Below are 14,477 nucleotides of genomic sequence, written 5' to 3'. Positions count from 1 at the left end.
CTTATATGATCATTATATATATGTTGTCATAAATATTCGTAGTAGGCTTGAGTTAATGAAATCCGTGCAAGTTGTAAACCGGTAATTAGATTGGTCGTTTAAAGGCAAATTGGATGGTTCCACAAACCCGATTGGACTCCCGGAGGGTATTAGGGACTATGGTAAACATTTCGGAAATTTTTATTTCCGGACGAAAAAAAGTCAAAAAATTCAAAAATTAAATACTAATATCCACGTTTTTTGAGAAATTTTGGAGATTTTGGAGCCCGGTGTCAAAAAGTCATGAAATTTAGGAGATACATCTCGGGGCCATATAATGTTGTTTGGAACCATATATGATCATTATTTGTTGTAATAAATGTTCGTGATATGTTTGAATTAATGAAATCGGTGCGAGTTGTAAGTAGGTAAATTGGTCGTTTAAAGGCAAATTGGATGGTTCCACCCACCCAATTAAACTCCCGGAGGGTATTAGGGACCATGGTAAACATTTCGGCAATTTTTATTTCTGGACGAAAAAAAATCAAAAAATTTCAAAATCGAAGGCTAATATCCACACTTTTTGAGAAATTTTGGAGGATTTGGTGCCCGGTGTCGAAAAGTCTTGAAATTATAGGGGATACCTCTCGCGGTCATTTAATGTCGTTTGGAACTTTATATGATCATTATTTGTTGTCATAAATGTTCGTGGTAGGCTTGAGTTAATGAAGTCGGTGCAAGTTATAAACCGATAAATAGGTCGTTTAAAGGCAAATTGGATGGTTCCACCTGTAATACCCCGTATTTTTATTGTATTTTATAAATTATTTACTTATTTATAAAGTATATTTTGGGGTCACCTTGTTTTAATTATGGGATTTAAATAAATTGAGTTTTTAATTTGATTAATACTCACCCTACCAAATTACAATTATATATATATATATATATATATATATATATATATATATATATATATATATAACAAGCCCAATCATTCTTTTATTTATTTGGGCCAATTGTTTCTCCCTCCTATCATCTTTTATGAAGCCCAAATATCTTAAATCTACCCTACTCTATATATACTCCTTCAATCCCCAAAAATTTTCCCACACAAGAGGCTAGTCTTACTTTTCTTTATCTTATTTTCCTTTAATTTTCTTTTCTTTTATTTCTTTTTCTTCTTTCTTTTCTTTCCCCTTCATCCTTCCCGTAAAAACAAGCAGCCCCACCCCCCTGCTGTCCGGCCAGCCTCATCGCCGGCCAGCCACCTGCTGTCGCCGGCGACCTGCCGGTGGTCGCCCAAACTGCACCGCCGCACCACCTTTCTTCCTCCCTTCTCTCTCCTCTTGTTTTAATTATTGTTCTAATAATTTATAATTTGGGTTTTTTTATTTTAATTGTTTAAATATGATTAGTATGTTTTATAATTATGTTTTGATAATTAAATATTGTAAATTTTAGAGTGTGAAGTGTTTTAATTTTAGATTTTATAAAGCATTGAAAGTTGGGGTTTTTATTATTAAAGTATTGATTTGTAGGGCTCTAACTTGCAATTAATTTGGGGGTTTTATATACCCATTGATTGGAAGTATTAATCAAGCTTAAAGATTGAATCTTTATGGAGTTTTGATGAGTTTTTAATTAAACTATAATGCTGGAATTTTTGCCCAAAATACTACTTTTGATGGTTTTATGAAAAGGGTTTAATTACCCAATAAAGAAGAGTTTAATTAGGGGTTTTTAAATAAATTTTCAGATTATTTTAAGTAGTCTAAAGTGAGTTTAAGTTGCTGGAAATTGTGTATACAAGGGTAATTAATTTAGTATTATTGTCCCTTATGTAGGAGACTTGATTCGGGAATTGTTGTAGTGTTTTCGGCCACTTTAAGGGCTTTATTGAGGTACGTTCGCGTACTTAGCATAGTTATGTGGATGAAGTAGCATGCTAAATGTGTTTGATTAATTAAAAATAGTATCATGCTAGGTTTGGAATGGAAATTTGTGATTTGGATGTTATTAGTGATTGAATTGAGAAGCATGATTTACTTGTGATGAGTTATTGAATGGAAATTTATAGTTTGGAATATTATTTATGAACCACATGTTTATTTATGGCTTGATAGAGAGCATGTTTAATCAAACTAATTGTTTAATTATGTTTGGAATATTGAAAAGGAATTTTATTATGGTTCATATAATTTTTATTGATGTTTTAAGCACGAGGAAGGAGCTATATAAGTGTCTATGTACACGAGGAATAAATTGTATGTTGGTGCCTTTGTGCACTTAAGGTGTTTTTAACACCGAGGGATAGGATTTTTGGCGCCTTATGCGTTTAAGGTGTCTTTGACACTGAGGTAGAATTAAAAAGGGTTCAACATTAAATATTATGTGGTCACTAAATATTCAAGAATTAAATTGGTACGTTTGTTGATTGAATAATTATTGATGATTGAATAGTTATGCTTTGAGAGTCATCACCAAGTCTAATAATATGTAAATAACATAAAATGAAAGAGATTACGCACCAAAACTCTTGGAACGTATATACCTTGAGTATGAACATATGGGGGGGATTTATGTGACTTTATATTTGATCATAACTTCTAACGGAGTACAGGACGCTGTATATTCCTTTTTATTATTATTATGCGCTGGAATTCCGCCACCTATGTGTGGCACAGGTTTGTCGCTGGCACGGTTAGCTCCCGTGTCAGTTAACCTCAATTTATTGGGGGAGGTATAGTTGGAAACCCGTTCGATGCGTAATCAACGCTAAATGAATTATTTAGTGTCTAGTTAAAGTGTCTTGTTGATTGTTGTGTGTGCTTGTAAACAGGTGCATTGAGGTAAGTGTGTGTTGATAGGTGAAAGTATGTTAGTGTGTTTAATTACGCTTATGTACTCAGCTTTGCTGATTGTGTGTGTTTGTGTGTTTGGCCATGTCTTTATCTTGGCCCTATGATGACCCATTTTTAATGGAGAGTAGTGGGGACAAGTGGAGATAATCTTTTCAGGTGTTGAAGCATATTCATGACGGGGTGAGTGAAGAGCGAATCATGCTAGTTTCTATTAGTTGTGATGCGGTTTATTGCTTTCAAATATTATATTATGTTACGCTTATGAGACTAACGCAAAGGTTTTCGTAATTTAATTGGTTTTGATAAGGGCCTTCAATGGTTCCAAGTTGTAGGTTGATTTTATTTGACTTCGTTTGACTTTGGTTTTAACTTTACTTTCGTTTGGTTGACTTTTAAGTTGACTCGTTTTGAATGGTTTTGATTTAAGTCTTCCGCTGTGTGTCTTTGATAATTGCCTTAGCCGTTCTCACGGTGGCGGTAATGTCTTAGATATTCCTAAATCGTATTTTAAAGAGTAAAATAGGTATTTTTAAAGGAAATGAATTTCTAGGGTGTTACACCACCCATCCAATTGGACTCCCGAAGGATATTAGGGGTCATGGTAAACAATTCGGCAATTATTATTTTCGGGCGAAAAAAAGTCTAAAAATTCTAAAATTAAAGGCTAATATCCACGTTTTTTGAGAAATTTTGGAGGTCTCGAGGACCGGAATCGAAAAGCCTTGAGATTCTTGACAATACATCTCGGGGTCATATAATGTTGTTTGGAACCATATATGATCACTATTTGTTGTCATAAATGTTCGTGGTAGGCTTCAGTTAATGAAATCGGGGTGCAAGTTGTAAATCGGTAAATTGATCGTTTAAAGACAATTTGGATGGTTCCTCCCACCCAATTGGACTCTCAGAGGGAATTAGGAACCATGGTAAACATTTCGGCAATTTTTATTTCCAGGCGAAAAAAAAATCAAAAAATTCCAAAATTGAAAGCTAATATCCGCGCTTTTTGAGAAAATTTTTTGGAGGTGTCGGGGCCAGGTGTCGAAAAGGCTAGAGATTTTAGGAGATACATCTCGGGGTCATATAATTCCGTTTGAAACCATATATGATCAATATATGGTGTCATAAATGTTCGTGGTAGGCTTGAATTAATGAAATCGGTGCAATTTGTAAATCGACAAATTTGTCGTTTAAAGGAAAATTGGATGGTTCCACCCACTCAATTGGACTCCCAGAGGGTATTAGACACCATGGTAAACATTTCGACAATTTTTATTTCCGGGCCTAAAAAGAAAAAAAATAATAAAAAATTCTAAAATTAAAGGCTATCCACGCTTTTGAGAGATTTTGGAGGTTTCCGGACACGGTGTCGAAAAAGGCTTAAAATTTAGGGGATACATCTCAGAGTCATGTAATGTCATTTAGAACCATATATGATCATTATATGTTGTCATAAATGTTCGTGGTAGACTTGAATTAATGAAATCGTTGCAAGTTGTAAATCAGTAAATTGGCCGTTTAAAGGCAAATTGCATGGTTCCACCCAACCAATTGGACTCCCAGAGGGTATTAGGGACCATAGTAAACATTTCAGCAATTTTTATTTCCGGGCAAAAAAAAAGTCAAAAAATTTCAAAATTGAAGGCTAATATCCATACTTTTTTAGAAATTTTGGAGGTTTCAGGGCCCGATGTCGAAAAGTCTTGAAATTCTAGGGGATATATCTCGTGGTCATATAATGTCCTTTGGAACCATATATGATCGTTATTTGTTGTTATAAATGTTCGTGGTTGTCTTGAGTTAATGAAATTGGCCTGGTGCAAGTTGTAAACCGGTAAATTGGTCGTTTAAAGGCAAATTGGATGGTTCCACCCACCCAATTGGACTCCCGACGGGTATTAGGGACCATGATAAACATTTCGGCAATTTTTATTTCCGGGCGAAAAAAAGTAAAAAAAATCCTAAATTGAAATCCATGCTTTTTGAGAAATTTGGGTTATTTCGGGGCCCGGTGTCGAAAAACATTGAGATTTTAAGGGATACATCTCGGGGTCATATAATGCCGTTTGGATCCATATATGATCATTATATGTTGTCATTAATGTTCGTGGTAAGCTTGAGTTGATAAAATCGGTGCAAGTTGTAAACTAGTAAATTGGCCGTTTAAAGGCAAATAGGAAGGTTCCACTCACCCAATTGTACTCCCGTAGGATATTAAGGACCATGGTAAACATTTTGGCAATTTTTATTTACGGGCAAAGTAAGGTAAAAAAAATTCCAAAATTGAAGGCTAATATCCACGTTTTTTGAGGAATTTGGGATATTTCGAGGCTCGGTGGCGAAAAGTTTTGAGATTTAAGGAGATACATCTCGTGGTCATATAATGTCGTTTGGAACCATATACGATCATTATATGTTGTCATAAATATTCATAGTAGGCTTGAGTTAATTTAATCGGTGCAAGTTGTAAACCTGTAAATTGGCCGTTTAAAGGTAAATAGGATGGTTCCACCCACCCAATTGGACTCCTGGAGGGTATTAGGGACCATGGTAAACATTTTGGCAATTTTTATTTACGGGCAAAGTAAAGTAAAAAAATTCCAAAATTCCATAGTTCGCAACCTAACCATGGCTCTAGTTCTCTAAAGTTCGGGATATGGTTTAGTCAAATAGGGTCCATGGTTAATTGTCCAGATGCACCGCGCAGAAGCCTAATCGTGAAGGGTTAGCGCGTGTGGATAGGACACCGCGAGTTTTTAGAAAAAACTCACTTCCATGGTTTGGTGAATTCAACCTCTCAGATGTACCCTTTGTTGCCAGGAGCGTTCAATCGGGTAGATAGAGCATGAATTCCCAGAAGGTTATGTCCATATGTAGAACACATATGGTTTTCAGAAAAGTGAGAAAAAAATTTAATCGGGAAGCAGGATCGAGCAAACAATACGAAAAACCGGTCGAAATTAGAACGCATATTTCTGGCTCGGTATTGGGGGAAATTGACGCCAGCAAACAGAGACTGGCGCCAACTTTTAACTGTAGTGCCTGGCGCCAATACTGGCGTCTGGCGCTACGGCTAAAAGTTTGGCGCCAAGCTCTGGCCCCTGACGCTACTTCCCACATGCCTCAGCAGCTTTCTGTGCTCGATAAAATCTTCCAGTTTCGCGCGGTGTTATTTCAGTCCTAGTTGTGAAAGACATTTCTCAAATTTCCTACGTGTAAAATCCTATGTTTTTGACTCATTACGGATGGTCTTTCCAATGAGAACCTTTTTATGCATATGACAATAATGTTAATCAAAATTACGCACATGAAATACTTAGAACTTTTCGAGTCTCATCCACTCATTCTAAATCATTGCCGAAACACATTCAGGAATTAAAATAGAAATCCTCCCCAGTGGAGTCGCCAAAAACTGTAGGGAATAATTTCAAGCCTTTAAAATCCCACTAGCTTGAATCCCACTGTGATCATACACTAAAGTACGGTGGCGTCCAAAAGGGAAGAAGATAGAGCAAAAGAGTCGCCAACAAGTTTTTCAGGAACTTGTAAACCATCACGAGGTGAAGGTTACACCCCTTAACGATCCAAGAGATCGTCAACTCCCTAAGGTCATGAACCAAATAAGGGTTCGGGGATGAAGGTACAAATCCAACCTAAAAGAGATTGAACTTGCCCTAATAATAGGCCTCTACTTTATTCTGATCGCATTCATGTGCGCTTTTTAATTAACATGCAATCAATAGGATTAAACCTAAACCTGTTTAATCTATGTTGGTTGAATTTAATGCACAAATAAACTATTATTGGCGATCACTTGAATTTATAATCACAATTAACCCTAACAAGATTATTAATTATCTTATTAAGCGTGGTTACAAGTACCAATTCCTTTTAAACATGCAATAAAAGGTGTGATCAAACAATACTGTATCAAGCAACATAATAAATAACCATAACAATAATTATAATCGTTATCAAAATAATAATAATAATAATATTCATAATCATCATAAATTATAACAATTATAATAATAATTATGTTCATGTTAATATTAAAGCATAATAAAAATAGCAAGATCCTAGGCATGATACTAACAAGATTAATAACAAACCCTAGCATGTCACTAAGCAATAAAAATCAAATCTTTAACCCTAACATGATACTAACAATCATAAATATTAGGAAGAGAATTAAAGGTATTATAGCAATCATATTTAATATTAAAAAATATCCTAGACATGATACTAGGAATATCATAATAACAATATAAACATGATATCTACATCGTAAATCAATTAATCAATTAAAGTACTTACTTTGATGTCTCGTACCTCTTTCTAATAACAAAATACACACGTTAGTAACTTCAAGGAAAAATAATAATCAAACAATTAAATTAAATAATTGAAAGAGAGATTTGGGACCAAACCCTCAGAAATTAAAACCTTTCACGTCTAGGGCGAAGGCAACTTCGAATATGGCTAGGTGTTTCTAGATCTTGTGAATGCGGAATTTTGTATTAAAAAAGCAAAGTTTAGAAAAGAATACTAAAGAATTAATATTATTGAGAATTGATGAAAGAAAGATGATGAATGAATGAATTGCGAAGAATTAGATGAATGGTAATTGGTGAATGATTTGTAAAAATAAAGAGAATTGATGAATGAATTGTAGATTAAAATTGGTGAATAAAGAGAGTTAATGAATGAAAACGGAGTTTTTGATACGATATTTATAGAGAAATCATCCAAAAAAGATAATTTAACAAAACAGAGTCTGAAGATCGCAAAAACACATTGGCGCCAGCACCAGTGGCTAGCGCCAGGCGCCAATGGCTAGCGCCTGGCGCCAATCCTGGTTCCAGACGCCAAGGCCTGGGGTTGGACGCCAAAGTGGTTTTCAACGCGTTTTCGAAAATCTGATAAATTTCCTGTACTGAAAGATAAAATAATATAATTCCATCGAAAATGCTATTTGATCCGAAAATGCTATTTGATCTTGATTAAAACTCTGAAGAGTCCTAATTGAATTAGAAATGATGAGAATCTTCTAGAATGTTCTAGAAGACTAAAACCATTCCTAATTGCATTAGGAATGATAAATTATATTAGGCCTTCCCCTAGATCATTGGGCCGTACATAAAGCTCAAACCGGACCCAGTTTAGTAAATTGGTCATAATTTCCTCAATATTCATCGGAATTGGGCTTATAATATATCGTTGGAAAGGTCTTTGCAAGCCCCATCCAAATACACCACTATTAGACCCATATCATGGACCAACCAAACTGGATTGGCTGTTTTTTTAAAATAAAGTTTTCAAAAACAGGGAGAAGAGAAAAGAAATAAAACTTTCCGCAACGCTAGACCTTTCCACACTTCGTTTCATTCGATTATGATTCGACGTGAAAGGCACTCATCACTGGGTTTGGCTTTGGGGAGACACAAATGGGTGTCTACAGAAGCCCCCACTTTGACTGAGTTTGGAGAAACGTAAGTTTCGAAAATGAAAGTCAAAGTATCGATAGGGACGGAGAATGATCAGAACGTTCTGCGATCCTAAATCACTCTTGTAACGCCGATACCTGCAAAACTAGCATTAGTTAAACAGATAAAAGAGTTAAGAAACGCGTATCTTGCACCGTCGAGCACACGTCTCTGAAAGTAACCACATGTTGTTGCTGCTGTTGTTTTGATGACCTCCTGCAAGCTAGAGAATGCCATCCCGCTTGAAAACCGCTACGCCCGTAACTGCTTCCAAATTAGAAGATTGCTTCGCCTGAAACTATCCTCCCCGCAATGATAACATTCCACATCCAAGGTTATTTCTCTTGAAATAATCCTCATTCGCATTGATAATATTCCGCGTCCAAGGGAATACTATCGAAGATTTCTTCTCTTGAAACAATCCTCAGTCGTTTGTGACAACTCTCCACAATCTAGGGAACGCCACCTTGCTGTTTCGATGTTCACTCGTCTCTGAACAAAGAGCTTCTTTTTTATATGTTCACGCGTCTCTAAACGAAGAGCTTCTTTTTCCCGCTGTGATAGTCTTCGAAAAGATCACTGCTTTTTAATATTTGCTATGCCAGTACGTCGATACTTTGCTGCTTGTGAACCAGTATGTCGGTGCTTTTGCTGTGATGACAATCCTCTTTTCTTTGGGAATAGTTGCCAACACAACTCTTGTATGATGTATGACAATCCGATTTAGGGAAAGTTGTCAATGCTACGTAACAATCCGTCCTTGGAAATGTTGCCACGATGAAGCGACAATCCGTACCTCGGAAAATTTGCCAAAATCCAATTTTTGGAAAAGTTGTCAATGCTTCGTAACAATCTTTCATAAGAACTTTGCTACGATCGACAATCCACATCTTGGAATATAACTCTTGAAAGCAATCCACCTTGGAAATTTGCCAACGCTATGCGACAATCCTTTTGGGAAAATATTGCCACTATTGACAATCCGCGTCTTGGAACATTTGCAAAAAAGAGTCGACCGACAATCCACTTCGGGAAAATTTGCCACTTGATGAAATGAATGACAATCCACGTTGAGGAACTTTTGTCGAAATTTATGATGAGTAGAGACCTACGACAATCCTTTGGGAAATTTTGCCATAGGGAACTAGGTGTATGACAATCCAATCTCGGAAAACTTGCCAGCGATCTATGAATGTATGACAATCCGTTTTTGGAAAAACTTGCCAACAATGAAGGAGCACGACAATCCACGCTTGGAAACTTTGCCAGAGATGACAATCCAATCTTGGAAAAAATTGTCGTTGAAGAAGATGCACGACAATCCATTTTTGGAAATATTGTCAGTTGGGGATGACAATCCAATTTTTGGAAAACTTTGTCGTTTAATAAGAATGCGCGACAATCCATATTTGGAAATATTGTCGTTTAAGTGCTTGCTTTTGAACCGATTGTAATGAGCCAACGTTTTAGGCGCTTAAGCTAAGTGAGACGATTTTTTGTCAGGTCAATCACTTACTATGATTGTAATCGAGCCGACCACTAATCATGTCAAATTGCTTATAGGGGCTAACTGGCGTACCAAGGAACCCGAAATTGCTACATGAGGTCGAAATCACCTTTCTGCGAGGCTTCGAGCTCTGTCGTTGCTGAGATATCTCTGGCGCCAAGAATTGGAGTAGGGTCTTCCTTATTCTGCTGCATCTGTATTTATTTTTTACTATAGAACTTTGCCAATTTCTTTAACCATCTTAGGGTTGACCTAAGGCTTAATGTTGCTTGACTCATCGACTTGACACGACTCAAGGTATAAACTTGACTCGATATGTTTGACTGACTCGAGGTTGACTCGACTTGAAGTGTAATGACACATGTGTTAGACTCAAATCAAAGTGGAGGGTACCGACTTTCTCCCGAAAAAGAAAGACGTGAAAAAAGGATCGAAGTGTTGAAGATGCATGTTGAATGAGCTTAGTCAAATGTTGTTTGATACTATCTCTCAAGGTTCAAGGATTAATTCATCCTAGGCTATCTCAACTGTTGACTCCATGATGAAATAAAACTTTCCGCAACGCTAGACCTTTCCACACTTCGTTTCATTCGATTATGATTCGACGTGAAAGGCACTCATCACTGGGTTTGGTTTTGGGGAGACACAAATGGGTGTCTACAGCAACCAAACCCTAGCCTCACGTACATACTCTCTCCTCTTCCGTACGGTGGTGCACGGTGGTGGTCATGGATGTTCGTGGCTCGGTTTTCTCCCCTCCTCTCCGTAGAAGATGGTTCGAAGTGTTTGTGCCCAACTACCTAGTAGTAGTGGAGATTCAATCCTATCCCGTGGACTAAGTAGAGGAGCAACGCTTGGGGCTCTATTATCTCCCTGATTGTTAGTCAATTACTTGTGGAAATCACGTGTCAAAGGTCTGTATTATGTGATTCTTTATGTGTATTGTTATGCTTGTAGATCCTGTTTAGGTGCAAACGAATATGATTCGTAAAATTCCGCATTAAAGTACCTAAAACCCTACAGTCGGGTAAATTTCAATTCGGGTCATTCTCGGGTTCAAGCCGGGTTCGGTTCAAGTCAATAATTTGCGGGTTATAATCAGGTTGGTCATTTCCAAGTCGGGTCATTCTCGGAGTCAAGTTAGGCTATGTTCAAGTCAGTAATTTGCAGGTTACAATCTGGTTGGGTCATTTTCAAGTTAGGTCATATTCGGGTTCAACTAACTATAATTGATAATTATCATTTTTATCAAGTTAATTATTTCCTTTGACTATAATATACATGGCAATATACTAGGGAACTACAATTTATAATTTAGGAATATAATTATCTCCTTTGACCATACAACAAATATTTAATATATTTAACTCTTAAATTTGAGGATGATGCTCCTTTCTTTTGCTGGCGTGGACCGACTTGGTTTCCTTAGACAAAATACTTTGATCAACAATAATAAGGTGATCTAAATTGCATTTAAGGTGATTTGAAATCGGGTCAGGAACAATTTGGGTTGAATTTAGGACGGGGCAATAACAAAACGTGTTGATTTCGAGTCGGGTTAGTAATAGATTGGGTTGAATTTTTGGGTCGGGTTAGTAATAGGTCTAGTAAAATTCGGGTCGGGTCAATAACAAGTCGGGTTGAATTTGGGTCAGGTTAATAACAAGTCGAGTAGATTTCGGGTCGGGTTTGTAACAGGTTGGGTTAAATTCGGGCCGGGTTAGGAACGGGTTGGGTTGAATTCAGGCCAGGTTAGTAACAAGTCGGGTTAAATTCGGGTTTTGACGGGTTAAAACGGGTTTGGGTCAATTTCGGTTCAAGTCGAGTTCGGTTCAGGTTAATAATTTACGGGTTATATTCGGGTCGGGTCATCTTAAGGTCAGTTCATGTTCGGGTCTCACATATTCGGGTCAACTCGGGTCTAGGGTTGGTTTCAGGTCAGGTCGGGTTTGGGTCACCATTTTTGCGGGTTCAGATTTGTCGGTTAATAATTGGGTTTGAGTTTGTATTTCGGGTCGGGTCAACATTTGACAGCTCTAATCATGACACATACTTTTAGGTGATAGTGTGTTATTTGTTTATTAATTGTTATTTTATTGTATAGGTATACAATTTATTTGATAAAAAAATTAATGTGGTCGGAGATGCTATCATTTTTTGAAATTTCTCGACCTTTAGTAATGTAAGGCAATAATGGCTAACAAAGTATTGTTGGAATAAAATTACGCTTAGCTGTAAACATTTTATCATATAAAAAATGTTTTCTATTAGAAGGCTAAAGTATAAATGGTAAAGGCATGTTCTGATTTACTTAACTGGATTGTTTATGAGAGAAGGAACTTAATTGAACTGAAATTATACTGAAGAGAACAGGTCCTAAAAACAAGTACAACAAACATTTCACTACAGTTATTAATAACTCGTAACTAAAGACAAAGCCGGGATTTATTTTCATTTGATAGGTTATACCTCATAAGTTTTGTACAAAAATTGCACAAAAATAAAAAAGGCCAAAAAAACATGATTAGGATTGAACATACTACTATTAAGTGTTAATACGTTTATGTAAAAACCAACTTACCCATTACATTTTTATGCCATTTATTCATATCAATATAATAAATACTTCTTTCGTTTTTTATAATTGCAATACTTCCCTGAAATGGAAATGTCACACTAATTTTAACATACTACAAAATGAAGGTTTTGATGGTTAAAATTGTACTATTACCCTTCGTTGCACCTCCCCCACCCCTTGTCGGCCATCCCCTCCCTCGATATCATTTTCTCAACCTTGAAAAAACTTTAATCCCTCCCCTCTCCCCGTAAAATGGCTGGCAGGCCATCCTTCCACCCCTCTCCACCCTAGCGTCATTTGGTTGGGAAATGGTATTAGGGAAGGGGATGGCGGTGAAGGGTGGGGGATGAGTGGCGAGTGGTGGGGTGGTTGTCGGGGAAGGTGGGATAGACAAAAATATTGTTGATCTTGATTTTTTGAGTTAAGCACACAATTAGGTACTCAATTCTTTAAAATTTCACCTTTTAGGTACTCAATTCTTTTTACTTTGCTTTTGGGTACTGAGTTAAGAATTCAAGCCAAAAAAATTAAATCAGCCAAAGAATTGAGTACCTTGGGTTAAAGAATTTAGTACCCTTGGTTAAGTATGTGGTCCCCACCCGATTAAAAAAATTAATATTTATATAAAAAAAATGTATTAAATTAGACTAATTAATGATTAGTATTTATTAAATAAATGTGAACAAGCCCTTAATTAATGTTTTTTTTTTTTTTTTTTTTTTTTTTTTTTTTTTTTTTAAAGTCATAGGTCAAAATTAAATCACGAAAAACCAGTGCACGCACGCCTCGGCGGCATCGCGTGCACAAATTAAGAGACTAGTAAGAAATTATTGGAAATGCATGTTTTGGACAATAATTGCTTTAAATTTACACCATCCAACTAATTAATCATTTTTTTTAAATTAAAACATATTACAAAATAAAATCTATATTGTAAAAACATTCCGTGCATTGCAAGCGCCAAAAGACTAGTTAGTAAAAATACAGTATTTTGTACCATTTATTTTGTATTAGAATAACACACCTATCTATAAATTCACCTAATATTAGGATTTATATACTACAGTACCTAATTAATACTACTATGATTTAAGGTTTTTTTTTACACAAACTTTTAAATAAAACGGATGTTTAGTAAATTACTGAACATCCGTTATAAAGTGACAATAAAATGTGCAAAAGTTACACTAAAACACACAAAAGTTACCGTGACATATATAAGAGTTATTTATGCTTTATTGATAAATTTGACAAAAGTGACACTAAATTTGACAAAAGTGACACTAAATATGACAAAAGTGTACCCGATGTACAGTAAATTACTGAAAACCGGGTGTATACAAAAGTTTTCGTTTTTTTTAAGGTTTTAACATAAAAAAAAAAAAAAGAATTTCCTCAAATCCTCGTGGCACAATGCTATTTATTGGATAAATGAAACAATTTGTTGTGTTCTTGTGTACCTCCATTGTAAACTCCATTGGTCCCTTAGCTTACATTTTGAGTAGTCGGCAAACTTCCCAATTGAGTAAAGAAGGTGGCCTACAATGTAGGTGTTCATGTCAATATATTGTTAGTAGGGTACATGGAACTATTATAAATATATATATATATATATATATTTTTTATAAATATTAATTTTTTAATCGGGTGGGGACCACATACTTAACCAAGGGTATTAAATTCTTTAACCCAAGGTACTCAATTCTTTGGCTGATTTAATTTTTTTGGCTTGAATTCTTAACTCAGTACCCAAAAGCAAAGTAAAAAGAATTGAGTACCTAAAAGGTGAAATTTTAAAAAATTGAGTACCTAATTGTGTGCTTAACTCTGATTTTTTTGTTTTTGTATAAATTTGTTGTAAAAAAAAAGATATTGTATAAATTTATGGTTGGGCTTTTAAAATTGCTACTCTAATAAATTCTGGTAGAACAGTAATGGGCTAGTCCAATCCAAAAATAAAAAACCCAAGAACAGCAAAATGACATAACAAACCCTAAAGGGCTAAGCAGTAAGAAGACCCAAAACACAGGGGTATTATTGGAAAAACAAAAATGAACGGCCAG

This window comes from Chenopodium album, chromosome 3 (genome assembly GCF_948465745.1).
Source record: "Chenopodium album chromosome 3, dcCheAlbu1.1, whole genome shotgun sequence".
NCBI classification, from domain to species: Eukaryota; Viridiplantae; Streptophyta; class Magnoliopsida; order Caryophyllales; family Amaranthaceae; genus Chenopodium; species Chenopodium album.
Note: the sequence above shows the minus strand (reverse complement) of the source record.